Source organism: Crinia signifera, chromosome 19 (genome assembly GCF_055691185.1).
Source record: "Crinia signifera chromosome 19, ASM5569118v1, whole genome shotgun sequence".
Taxonomy (NCBI): domain Eukaryota; kingdom Metazoa; phylum Chordata; class Amphibia; order Anura; family Myobatrachidae; genus Crinia; species Crinia signifera.
This window is the reverse complement of record NC_139226.1, coordinates 70585725-70599649: the sequence shown is the minus strand read 5'-3', so window position 1 is coordinate 70599649 and position 13925 is coordinate 70585725. Positions and strand designations below refer to the sequence as shown.

Sequence of the window (13925 nt, the reverse complement as noted above, 5' to 3'; positions counted from 1 at the left end):
AAAATAAAGTGTCAGACAAATTTTGATAATACAGTGGGGGAATCAAATGACCATGGGGTTTAGTGTAGAAACTATACCTCATTTACAAAATTAAACCTAATACAACAAAACTAAAAACAAATCCTCTTTAATTCTCTTTTGCTTTTCCCTTTTTTCCTTTTCTTTTTCCTATCCTGTCATTTTTCCCTCATCTCCTTCTTTTAAAACAATTATTACCCTTTATTATAGTAATATTGTTTACTATGAGTATATCAGCTTTTGCATCACCTTATAGACACAAATTCCATTGCGAACTAAGTCGCAAGACACACACATTTCCTCTCTCACTAAGACTATTCAGTCATTAGGATGACACACATCATACAACACCTATATCAACATATCACTTTCTTTAAGTTTTTAGAGATTGTCAATCACCATTTCACCCAAAAAACTCTTTATTTACCACAATTCACATTATTAAACAGTAATATACAACATTGACAGTGCTCACGCACAAGCACCAATCTCACGGGCACGTACAATAAATCATATTGCCCCCTTTTTTGCCCCCTTCCCCCATTTTTTCCCCCCCTTTTCCTTATTTCCTCCCCTCTCTTTCTTCTTCTTTCTCTCCACTTTCTCCCCCCCCCCCTCTTTCTTCTTTTTTTCACCCCCCCCTTTTTCTTAAAAAAATGAATACACATAAATAAAAGACTTTAAACATCATTGAAACTCTAAATATAATTAAAAAGAGAGAGCCGCCATTGGCTGCACCACGGCTAACATTCAAATAGACATACAGCATAGCATGCACAGATAGAGGCTGTGTAAACTAACCAGCCCTCAGGAAACTATCCTGATGGCCTTAGGTAGGAAAGGGTTAAAGTGTGTAAGAACCGAGGGAACTGCCAGTCCTAGACTGTCGGACAAGTCGCCATCGCAATATATGCACTTACGATACTAACTGTATCAGAGCTTAGATCATCAAAGACGTCCTGTAATCATTTGGAACATAGATAAACTAATAGCACCAAAATCTGGTACAATATAGTGGCAGTCACGCCATAAACTAAATACCCAGAGAGCTATGTATGCAGCAAGCGGCATACTGCTGGGCCAATTAACATGTTGCCATGGCAACACAATTCACATATGCGTACGTCATTAGACAGATCAGAAGTGAGATCCCCGTATATACACATCACTTACGGGATGATCTCCTTTTAGAACATGTGACAACAGCAACAAAAGGGAAACTATAGCGACATAGAACGCCATAAACAAGAAAGCCTGAGCACCCTCAGGACGTAGCTAGATAGAGACTGCCTAGCAGACATTTGTTGCCATGACGATGCGCCTCGTGCGGACGCGCGACATGGCGGTGCGCCACATACATAGACGTGTTGCTATGCGGACGCGCCTCATGCAGACGCGTGTCATGACAGAGCGCCGCTTCCCCTAGCATAGACGCGTTGCCATGCTGACGCGCCCTACACAGACGCGCGTCATGACAGAGCGCCGCCTCCCCAATACAGATTACCGAGAGCACACGCTCCCACTAAGCCTCCCGCTCTGGAGTAGCACCAGATGGAACAATACATCGGCACTACAATCGGAGCATGAATGAAAGCATAAAGCAAAAATTGAATAAGTCTTTTTGCAAAAATAACACAGCGATGGAGCTCACAGCATTTCCCATAAACACCCAGGTAACCTACACACCCACCCCACGTCATTATTACACACCCACTTTTCTATTGGCTGACCACTAGATAAAAACCTAGCACTTGCCAGACAGGATTAGGATACTGAGGAAGCGGGACCTCCGCGAAACAGCTGTCTATCCTATTCCACAACCAGCTTACACCTTCAGCTATTGGGGACTCCTCACCACCTGTTATCAGGCCACAGGATCGAGGATGCAGGGATTTTTTCTGAGCAGACTGACATCTTTTCAGGCAGCAAACAGCAGTACTTTGGGCGGTGGTAAGACCCCTGTTAAGGGGCTGATCATAATAATAAGCATATGTGAATACGACCCATATTTTCTGCTTTTTTGTGCCCTATGCTGGATATCAGAGAGCCACTGTGATAAATATATATTATAAAAGATCCAGGTGACTTGGATATATTACCAGCATTTTTTCCCCAGTGAGGGATTGATTCTATAGACTAGAATTCATGAATAATCTCTGGCAATTTGAATTATAGTGTGATGCTGTCAGACTACGTGTAATTGTGTGTGCCGATACCTGAGGTTCCTGGCCTCCTTTCCGGCACTGCTCGTCTGCGACCTGTCTGCTTCACTCGCCTGCAATTCAGAGGGCGGAGGGACAAAGGCACCCCAAGGAGACAATACCCCAAGCACACCCCCACAGAGTGGTCACCACACGTTAGGACGGTGATCAAAAAGGATTTATTTTTTACAGCGAAAGGTTTGTTAATCACCATTATGAAAATGACCAAACAATGCAATATAATAATGACAATTGGCAGCCTTTGAATGGAAACGACTTCTTTCCGAGGATATTGTGCGCGATGAGGTCACTGCAGTATCATAGATCACACGCCTCAGACAAATGCTACTTAGCAGTAAACAAATAAATACAGGAAAGGCAAATGAATAATAACACACTGTGACAGGATATTGTGCGCAATGGGGCCACACGGAACGCCTGGGGGCCACAACTCGCACGGTATGCCGCTTCACCTTACAAACAATTACAACCTGCAACCAGAAACCTGAATGTTATTGCAAGGGAAGAACAATCATGTGCAACAAATGATGCCCTATAACAATACGGCAAGTGTCCAGTTATACATTAGTCCCTGAACTGCGCAGTTCTCTAGAGCAATGGGGTACCCTTTGGCCTAGGTGCACCGTGAATTGTGGTAACAACTAATACTTGGAGTTGTAATCCCATGTAGCTTATGTCCTGAGTTCTGGCACGATACCAACACTGAGATTACTTCACAACAAGGGGAGGGTGCAGAAAGGCTAGGCTGACCGTGATGCTGGCAGGTGGTAAGTTCTTCAGTAATTGACCTAATCAGCCTGTGAGCCAGGCCAGTGGTTACGGCTCCTTTCACTGAGGGGAATCACTCCTGTAGCAGGCAAAAGAGGTGGCCAGGCAGTACAGGGGAATAAAGGGGTCCTGTGCTGTCTGTGTAGGCCCTTTGTTGGGGCAGAGTGGAAGATGGTCAGTATGCTGCCAGGGGAACGTGGCCCAGGGGCTGAGGGGTACTGTGGGGCACTGTGGAGGCACTGTGAGGCACTGTGAAGGCACTGTGAAGGCACTGTGAGGCACTGTGAGGCACTGTGAAGGCACTGTGGAGGCGCTGTGAGGCACTGTGAAGGCACCAAATACCTGTGTTCTCTTACTGGTTGCCAGCTCCGGCTGGTCAGCGATCACTGCTGCTGCGTGCTCTGGGTGCCGCACACCTCTTCCTTCTCTCCGGCTGTCAGGGATCACGGCTGGGCTGTCCCGGATTGCGATGCTCTGCCGCTGGTGTCTCTGATGCAGCAGCGTCTTCTCCCGCAATCTGGTCTCACTGCGGCTTCTTGGGGCCCCGGCCGTGGCTTCTCCTCTCTTCTCCCCTCGGCGTCGTCCTCGCGTCCCCGCCGGGTCTGCAGGATGTCGGGCGCCGCTCTCCTCCGTCAGACGCCGGCTGTCAATCACCGCCCGAACACCGGTCCCTCCGCGCGGCTCTCCGTCTCCTCACACCGACCGACTCCTCCTTCTCCCTTTCCCGCTCTCCCTCCACCAATGCCTGCGGCGTTCTTCTTCCCACTCGCCAGGGTCACAGGTCAGTCTTTCTCTGCAGAGGTGGCTGCGGCGGAGTTGGTTGCCCGGCAACCCCAGGCTTGAGCGTCCGGCCGCCATTTTAGTTAAGGGCAGCGCTGGCCACCAATGTCAAAATGTAGCAGACCCCGATGGGGCTTTGCAAAAGGGGGCACCCCCAATTCTGGGATGCCACAATAGGTTGTACACCAAAAAGTTACTGGTGAAATGGATACCATATATTTGGCGATGTACTGATTAATATTACCTACGTATTCTATTTAGAGAGACTTTTTTTGAACAACCTTCAGTGATAACCCTATCCTTATTTAAAAAATATTATACATTGATTCTGCCTAGAGAGAGAGTATTAACAGTTACTGTACAGAAATTACTGCGGTACATATCAAATGAATTTATGTGGGTAGAAATTTGATACTCAAATACTACTGTGATTACCAACAAAATTATATATTTTCTGACACAGTGAATTTTACAAGTAATATCTTCTTCCAGCCTGTTGCTCTATATTTCTACTTTACATATCTATCCAGCTTGTAATTTTCAAGTTGTACACAAAGGTAGAGTACACCGCTCATCGCCCACCAATACTGAAAAGCATGTGGGAGAAAGCAGCGTGTACAGACACCTTATAGGGCAACAAACCTTTTCTTAAAGCTATACACTTTCTGTGTTAAAACCTCATTGATTGGGGGTAGATTTCCCTGCAAGGGCTCTGCTAACCTTGGAGTCACCCACTCTAACACTGAGAGATTGAATATCCCAACTTTTTCACACCCTAATCTGCAACTGTAGCACGGATAAACCCGCTCAATTGTAAGGTCTGGTAGAGCCAGGCCGGATAGAGCAATCAGCAGCAGTCACGGTTGCAACAAACAAACTGCAGGGGTGTACTGACACCAATTCCATTTTTCTCTTTCTTATCTTTATGTACTAACTATTGACTGTACTAAATTAGCACTCTCTCAGGTAGATTATCTCTGGCTAATCACACTTGAGTGGCCTGATAACCATTTATTATATATTTTTGGGGTACTTGTGGAGTATCACGGCTCCCACGACCTGCATCGTATGCAGATCGTATGCTAAAAATCGCATCGCATGTGGCATACGATGCGATACAATGTTTTACCGATTTTTGCTCAAAAATCGCATGGCATCGTATGCCATATGTAGTGGCATACAATGGCATACGATGCGATACGATGTTTTACCGATTTTTGACCATTTTTGCTCAAAAATCGTATGCCATCGCATTGGATGCCATACGATGGCACCCGATTTTGCATTGAAATGCATCAGAATGAATTGAAATGTGTATTGAACTTGTGAAATGCCCCCAAATGCCATTTTTCATAGTGCACCACCCCCACTATCAACGTCAACCCGAAGCGTGGCGAGCGGCGGCGGTACGCGTCCTATGACCTTTTCATACCCCCACTATCCACGTCGGCGTGGAGTTAAGAATAGAATAGTGTGGCGAGCGCAGCGAGCCCCGCGTGGGGACGCGGATACCTTCACAGCTATATGCGTCCCCTCGCGGGCTTCACAGGTATCCGCGTGCGCTCGCCACGCTTCGGGCCCGGTGGCTCGCTGCGCTCGCCACACTAATCTATTCTCAACTCCACGCCGACGTGGATAGTGGGGGTATGAAAAGGTCGTAGGACGCGTACCGCCGCCCCTCGCGGGCTCGCTGCGCTCGCCACACTTCGGGTTGACGTTGATAGTGGGGGTGGTGCACTATGAAAAATGGCATTTGGGGGCATTTCACTACTTTAATACACATTTCAATGCATTCTGATGCATTTCAGTGCAAAATCGGGTGCCATCGCATCGGATGCCATCGTATGGCATCCGATGCGATCGCATACGATTTTTGAGCTAAAATACTCAAAAATCGGTAAAACATCGTATCGCATCGTATGCCATCGTATGCCACTACATATGGCATACGATGCCATGCGATGGCATACGATTTTTGAGCAAAAATGGTCAAAAATCGGTAAAACATCGTATCGCATCGTATGCCACTACATATGGCATACGATGCCATACGATGGGAGCCGTGATACTCCACAAGTACCATTGTTGGTGTAATGTAAAAAAATTTAAAATATTCGCGGTCCACTCCATATATATTGTGGTACCCCAATTGTGTGAGATTGGCAGCTACCAATTAGAATTTTTTCTAGATAGGTGAGCTCTTAACAATTTATGATTAAACGTTAAGTTTTAATTCTAAGCGTGCCCCCCAAAAAAGAGAGTACTTTTTCTTCCTTTTTACTGCACCATTTATTACTCTCAGGGGTGCACCTCCACAAATGCATTATTGCAATAGCATCTGATATAACATAATAGTGGATTATCATATAACATATGTACATTGTATTCAAAACTGTACGTGGTACTAGTGCACATGTTATCTGTCCCAATTTTCTCCTTCCCCATGTTCAACATGGGAAAAGGTTGACATGGTTTTAGGTCGAAAGGTCAGTAGTTTAACAGGTTGTTAGTTCGACAGGTCATTAGTTCAACAATGTCTAGGTCAACAGTCAAAATGTGGACATGACGTTTTTCACAGTCGACATGGCCACAGTTTAAAGTGCACCGCATCCCCTCGCTATTCGTCGGGCACACTATTTTATTCTCCAACCACACCCTAGTGGATGGTAGGGCATGAAATACCGGCACATGTCGGCTCGAAAAACTGTGGAAAACCCCATGTCGACCTTTTGACTGTCGAACTAGTGACCTGTCGAACTAACGACCTTTCGAACTAACAACCTTTTGACACAGAACCATGTCAACCTTTTCCCATGTCGACCTAGACCCATGTCAACCTTTTCCCATGTCGACCTAATGGTGTCAACCTAATGACTGTCGACCATCATGCTGTAGACCAAATGACCACATCCCTACTGTCACCCACTATGTTCCTGTGATCCACAATGTCCCTGTAAACCTCAGCTCCCCCTCCAATTCATACACTATCTCCTTGTCACCCTCTTTGTGACTTCCTGTCACTCACTGGGCCGTATTCAATGTGAATATTGACGGCGTGCAGTGAATCCTGTTTAGGATTCGCTGCACACTCGTCACTGCCCACCGTGTTCCGGAGCCTCGCCATCCCCCCTATTCAACGTCGCAGGGGGCTCGCTGCCCCTGACGGCGAGTGTGAACCCCTGCGGTGGACGCCGCAGACAGCCTGAGGACGGTGGCAGGCAGGGAGATGGAAGTCTCCCTGCCTGCCCCAGAACGTATGTGGGGGGGAGGTGGGCTCCCCGGGAGCCAGGCAGCACAGGCTGCCCCCCGGGAGAGCCAGCAGGGCACCAGGTATTCACTGCACCCGATCGTGCATATGTAATGATCGGGTGCAGTGAATACTGTATATGAATATCTAATGAGCGGCTCGGCTCCCGGCCCCCTGCTGGCTGCTCTGTGTAAAAAAAAAAAAAAATAATAATATTTTTTTTTATTAAATATATATTCCTGTGCTATAAGCACATGAATAAAAATAGCATGCCCCTTCACAGAATAAAATTCCTGATTTTTTTTACACCAAATGTAAAACTACAACAACTTTATTTTAAAAGTTCACTATCCACTTCACCATGAAAAGATGGCGATTTGCTACACGGAGACACACAGCGAAAATCAGTACAGAAAGACGGCGAGAAGTGCACGTTGAATAGGGTGATTCGCTTTCTGCCCCAAAAAATCACCTTCCAACGAAAATAGCACAAATTCGCCGTGAAACAGGGCGAATTATCCTCATTGAATACTGCCCACTATATTCCTGTCACCCACTATCTACTTTTACCCTATGCCAGTCATCCTCTATCTTTCTGTCACCTTATGTCTCCATGTGACCCACTATGTCCATGTCACCTTGTATCTTTGTATCTATGTATCTGCTTCTCACCACCTTGTATCTGCTTCTCACCATCTGCCTCCCCTGTCAGCCTCTATCCTTGACAAAGAGAGTCTGACTCTCGAAACGCATTGGAAGCCTGGGGAGACGCAAGTCCGCACACCGCCAATACTGGAAGTCACCAAACCCGAACTTCCGGCCAAGCACTGCACACTCGCGGAGGTCCGGAACACGGCGTGGAGGAAGATAGAAGGCCAGAAGACCTAGGTAAGCTTAGGGACAGACAGGGCTACCAGGTCTCCAAAACTAGTGCCGCATATCATTACCACAGCACGGACCCGTCACTCCACCCACCAGGAAGGGGTTTTTACTTTTACCATTACTTTTGAGCGGCAAAGCACATATATAATTTACATTTTAAACATTGTGGGCCAGATGTACTAAGCTTGAAAAGTGATAAAGTGGAGAGTGGTAAACTGCCAGCCAATCAGATCTTACCTGGCATGTCACAGGCAGGGCCGGCTCTACCACTAGGCAGCTTTAGGTAGCTGCCTAGGGCACCGGGATCTGGGGGGCGCCACCAAGTCTGCAAATCAAAAAAACAAGGCTGTCTATGAGGATCCTTGCTGTACTTAAAGCAGGTGGTGGCTGTGGAACTTCTAAGACCTCACCTCTATACTTTCCCTTACTTCCTACATTGCTGCCCCCTCTTCCTTGTACCCTATTGTGGGTGGCAAAGGGGAGGGTGCAGAGGACCTCCAGGAAAAACCAAGGGACTTGGCCACCTTCCCAGGGCATGGGAGAGGGGGTCACGAGGATTGGATGACCACATAATTTAAAATAATTTTTTTTGGGGGGGGGGGGGGGGGCAGTAGCCGATTTGCGAAATTTCGGGGGCGTGGTCTATACTCGCGGCTCTCCCACGAGGCCACGCCCCCCATTTTGTGGGCCTCTTGCCATACTCCCAGCCCCATGGCACAGCGTTTATTCCCCGCTGCTTAGCAGCCGACAGGGGGGACTCCCAACAGCCCCCCCTCACCGCGGGACACTGCCGGCCGCGGGAGGGACAGCGGGACAGGCCCTGATAATCGGGACTGTCCCGCTTAACCCCTAAAGTGGCAATCCCGAGAATTTTCCGGGCTGTGCCGCAGTGCCCAGCCTGGCAAGCCCGGAAAATTCTCGGGATTGCCACTGTTTGGAGCCTGATCTCAGGCAGCGTCGCGCTGCCCGGCTCCCTCCCCTCTGCAGCATCGCCTCCTCCTCCCTCCTCCTCCCCCCTCCCCTCCGGGTTTTCAATAGAAGTCCCCGGCGCCGGCTTATGACAAGCCGGCTGCCGGGGACAGCGATGCGCCGTGGGGGGCGCAGGTCCGGGCAGCCGCTGATTGACAGTTCAGCGGCGCTGCCCGGACCCAGGGGGGTAGTGGTGGGTATTTTTTTAAGGGAGCACTCCCCATAAAAAACTCACCCAGTGGGGAGCACTCCCAAAAAAAAAAAAACACCACTGAAGGGGTTAAATCGAGACTGTTGGGAGGTATGTATTTATATCTATATATAAATCCTGCCTTGCCAATTAATATGTACTCTTTACGAATGGCTTCCAAAGAGTTTGCGGCAGTCAAAAATGTCCAAAACCATTCGTAAGACACACACCATCGAAGGATATTTCCACTGGGACCACTCATTGCAAGCTAGAAGTAGCCAGGGACTTAGTGGCTGCAATGAAAACAGACATTTCAGGCCTGGAGCTGAATCACACACCCTCCCATAAAACCTCCTGGCATGCCTGTGTTTTTCTAATCACTCCCACTATGCATAGTACGCATGCGAAGTGTATCGATAATCATGGTAAGCGGTCTTGCTGAGCGTTCTGAGGGAGGGGGCCGTTTGCCGAAATTCCTGCCTGCCGGCGGGGGGAAGCGGTCATTTATTAGAATGAACTTAGGTCTACAGTCATTAGGTCGACCCCACTAGGTCGACTGGCAGGAAGGTCGACCTGACTTAAGGTCAACATGGGCCAAGGTCGACATGACTTAAGGTCAAATTTGCATAAAGGTCGACATGAGGAAGGTCGACTGGTCATAAGGTCGACATGGGGTTTTTCACTGTTTTTTGAGCCGACATGTGCCGACAGGCGGTATTTCATGCCCTACCATCCACTAGGGCGTGGAGGAGGTTATTAAAGCTGTGGCGAGCGAAGCGAGCCACCATGCCCGATGCATGGCGAGCGAAGCGAGCGATGCGAGGGTCCGATTCTCATTGCCAACTGTGTCCATGTCGACTGTGTCAACATTCGGCTAAAAAAACAGTGAAACCCATGTCGACCTTATGACCAGTCGACCTTCCTCATTTCGACCTTTATGCAAATTCGACCTTAAGTCATGTCGACCTTGGCCCATGTCGACCTTAAATCAGGTCGACCTTCCTGCCAGTCAACCTAATGGGGTCGACCTAATGCATACCTTCCAACTTTTGAAGTTCCATAGTCGGGACGATGCTCCTGCGCGCCGGAGGCGCGGCGAAATTTTCGGGGGCGTGGCCTAATTTGGGGGCGTGGCCTTTACTCGCGACTCTTCCGCGAGGCCACGCCCCCATTTTGCCGCTATGGGGGCATGACCCAGAGGCTCTGTAAGCCTCTAGCCATGCCCCCAGCCCCCTGGCTGCGGGAATAGACGCTGTGCGCATGCGCACAGCGTTTATTCCCCGCTGCTTAGCAGCTGACAGGGGGGACTCCCAACAGCCCCCCCACACCGCGGGACACTGCCGCCCGCGGGTGGGACATCGGGACAGCCCCTGATAATCGGGACTGTCCCGATAAAATCGGGACTGTTGGGAGGTATGCTAATGACTGTAGACCTAAGTTCATTCTGACAAATGTACCGATTCCATCACCGGCCAATCAGCTCCTGACCGTCCCTTTTTTAAGCCAGCCTGTTACTTAACAGTTAGGAGCTGATTGGCCGGTGATAAAGTATCAGGTACTTTATCACTTCTCCTCCCTTATCACTGCTTCATACATCCACCCCACAGTTCATGTTTTCCAGGTCACCCTGTATTTGCACTGTGCATTAATTAACTATCAAAGTTTAAAAATTCACAGGTGACGTGGAAACCTGCATGGAGCAAGTTTAACAACCTGTGCATTATTTTTCTTCTTGACTTTTTTTAGATAGTGTTCATAGCTTATGATCCCCACAATTTCATATAAATCTACCACCCAGCAGTAAGAAGAATTTTAATTGAAAGGATAGGATCTAAATGACGGAAATGGTGAACAAAATAATTAAGTAACTTGCTACTACAGGATTATTGATTTAACACCTGCAAAGCCAAAACGATCATAGCATTATTCACTGTATAGTTGTTCATTTGGTTGAATGAGTTGAGCTTTAGGACCTGTGAAGTGCTGGTCGGACTCGGTTCCTTCCCTCTTCCTGATCCTGAGAGTGGGGGTGGGTGTGTGCTGAGTGCACCTTTCCCGGTGAGCTTGTACTTTATTTTAGTTGCTACATTCAGGGCGTCTGCATGTGCTTCCTAATGATAGAAGTTTAATAAACAAGTTGGGGTTTCTGGATTCTGATATGAACTGAAGGAGGTGAGTGGATGTATGCCTTTGGGTGTATTCACAGATACAATGGTGATCACTGCTTAAAGCTTTGTAGAAAGAAAAAAGGGCTATTATGAGAGTGAACATGAACCCTTCTACAGAATGTCACGGCCTATTACTTGGGGAGGGGAGCAGACTACTGTACAGTACATTAGCTGAGCTCCCGATGCAAGATGTAGGTGGCTCTGTTTAATTATAGTTTTTATTTAACTGTGACCATGTAGGTGTTTGTTCTAGGTATAGAGGTGATTAAAAGTACAGGGCTAGGACCGCGTGTTATGTGCTCTGTATATGCTCAAACATTGTACTCCCAGCGTCTTGGTTACAGACGGTAGCTTTTAATGAAAGACAAAGGCAGCACAGAGTGCTCCAAATTTATAACTTTTTTTGTTATTGCTTTACTTGTTCTAAAGGTTATTGTTGGATGTATTGTATTATTGGTTATAGTTGCAGCACACAGTGGTTAACATTTCTGTCTAAAGGCCCATACACACTAGAAGATTTTCATTTCAAAAGACTTTGCCAAAATCTATGAAAGATATATATCTGTCACCAAAGTAGTGTGTACACACTGAGCTATTTTCCTCAAAGATCAAAAGATTTTCAGTAGGCGAAAGACTTGCTGAAAACCTTTGAAGTAACAGGCTATTTACATAATGGGCGGGGTTTGAATTCCAAGGGTGGAAACAGGGGCCATTTTATTCAGTGCATTTCTGTACATGGGGCCTGATTCAGAACGGATTGGTGGGCTGCATATATACAGAGCCCAGCTAGCAGGTAAACGGCGCCCTGCCCATCGAAATCCCGCCCATGTGCATAGACACAGTTTTATTTGCATCCGTGCACGTAGGGAAAAATACTTTCACCTGCGGCTGCATATATACAGAGCCCAGCTAGCAGGTAAACGGCGCCCTGCCCATCGAAATCCCGCCCATGTGCATAGACACAGTTTTATTTGCATCCGTGCACGTAGGGAAAAATACTTTCACCTGCGCCAGCAATGTATAAGCTACTGCCATGATAAAATTTTTGTTACCACCTTGGTGTTGAGAGATTCCCGGACAGTGGCCCGCTCCTTGCCCCCACCTTATCATGTTTTTGGTACTGTATTATCACGGCGACCCCAATTTCCATCGCAGGTCATTGTACAACCACAAAATCGCATCGCATTATACCTGATTTTTAATTGTACAGGCACCCAGACCCGATTTTACGTTGTACACCCACCCTGATGGGTAATGACAATGTAAAACGCCACCCCACTATCAACGCCACCCCGAAGCGTACCCCCACTATCCACATCGGTGTGGAGTTAATTTTATATAGTGTGGCGAGCCCGAAGCGTGGCGAGCGGACGCGTAATACTTGTGAAGTAATGCGCGTCCCCTCGCGGGCATGCGATGAGACGCGATATTAAAATTGTACACTCATCCCGGGAAAAGCCTCAAATCTGGTCCATCGCATGCCAACGCATACCTTAATTAGTGGTATGCGATGCGACGGGCGCCGTGTTAATACACAAGTACCATGTTTTTTTTTTTTAAAACCTTTGCTAAAAATCTTTTCTTGACACTGTAATGTCCCTTACACGTTATGCCACACATCGCAATGCCCATTACATGTTATGCCACACATCATCATGCACAGTACACATTATGCCACACACACCATGATGCCCATTACACCACATACCATAATGCCACACACTGATGCCCATTAAATATTATGCAACACACCATGATGATGCCCATTAAATATTATACCACACACTGTAATGGCTATTACATATTATGCCACATTAGTGCTGCTTACCTACATATTAAATGCCAGGGCATTCGTGATCGATGCCAGGGTCTTCATGCTCATTGCCACGGGGGAGCATAGCTGCCTACCATTCTGCAGGAGATTCCCTGAAATAGCAGCAATCTCCCTCATTAATCTAGCAATCTCCCTCATGTCACCTAGCCCACATTACACTGTTACATCATAGTTACCTACCCTCCTGCATTCTGCAGGAGACTCCCTGGAATAACAGCAATCTCCCTCTCCCTCATTAATCTAGCAATCTCCCTCATGTCACCTAGGGCGGGATGTATTAATATATATCGCTGCCCGCCCACCGCGATGCCAACGCATATGTACTAACATATGTGGCTGGCATCGCGGTGCGGAACGGAGACCCCCCGCGATACCTGTACTGTGGTGTGCGGGGGGTCTCCGTCTCCTCATTGCCGCCTCCTGCTGCCTACATGTCTGGGACAGCTAAGCAGGCTTCCGGCTGCGTTGCTAGGGGGAGGAAGGGCTTACCTTCCGGGGTCCAGGAGGACCTGCAAGAAGGTAAGCGCGGGGTAGCGGCGGGCGGCGAAAAGAAGCCCATAGGCTTCTATAGGGTATCGCCACCCAAAGGTGGCGGTACCCTGCCCGGTGAGATCTGTGCGGCCGGGTAATAGATAGGAAAATGCGGTAAAACGGGGTTTTACCGCATTTTCCCTTTAGTACATCCCGCCCCTAGCCCACATTACACTGTTAAATTTTTTGGGAAAAAGGGAATGAGAGACATTTCAATGATACATTTACATTGAATCATCAGCAACATTTTCCAGCACTTTAACAAGCAAAGTAGCTCTTTCTAACTGCTTTGGGGCTCATCTAAATATAAATAATT

At 47.7% G+C, this 13925-nt stretch overlaps 1 protein-coding gene across 5 annotated transcripts in view; it reads left to right on the top strand.

The window, feature by feature from the left end:
* The first annotated feature begins 11071 nt into the window (after positions 1-11071).
* Positions 11072-13925, top strand: part of TMEM51 (transmembrane protein 51) — a 165335-nt gene continuing 162481 nt past the window's right edge. For 4 of the 5 annotated variants that reach the window (XM_083162760.1, XM_083162758.1, XM_083162759.1 and 1 more), the window contains exon 1: positions 11090-11248. The gene's annotated coding sequence lies outside the window, so the exon portion shown is untranslated. Of the gene's footprint in view, positions 11249-13925 lie in introns of all 5 variants that reach the window. The other variant, XM_083162757.1, reaches the window with a different exon arrangement.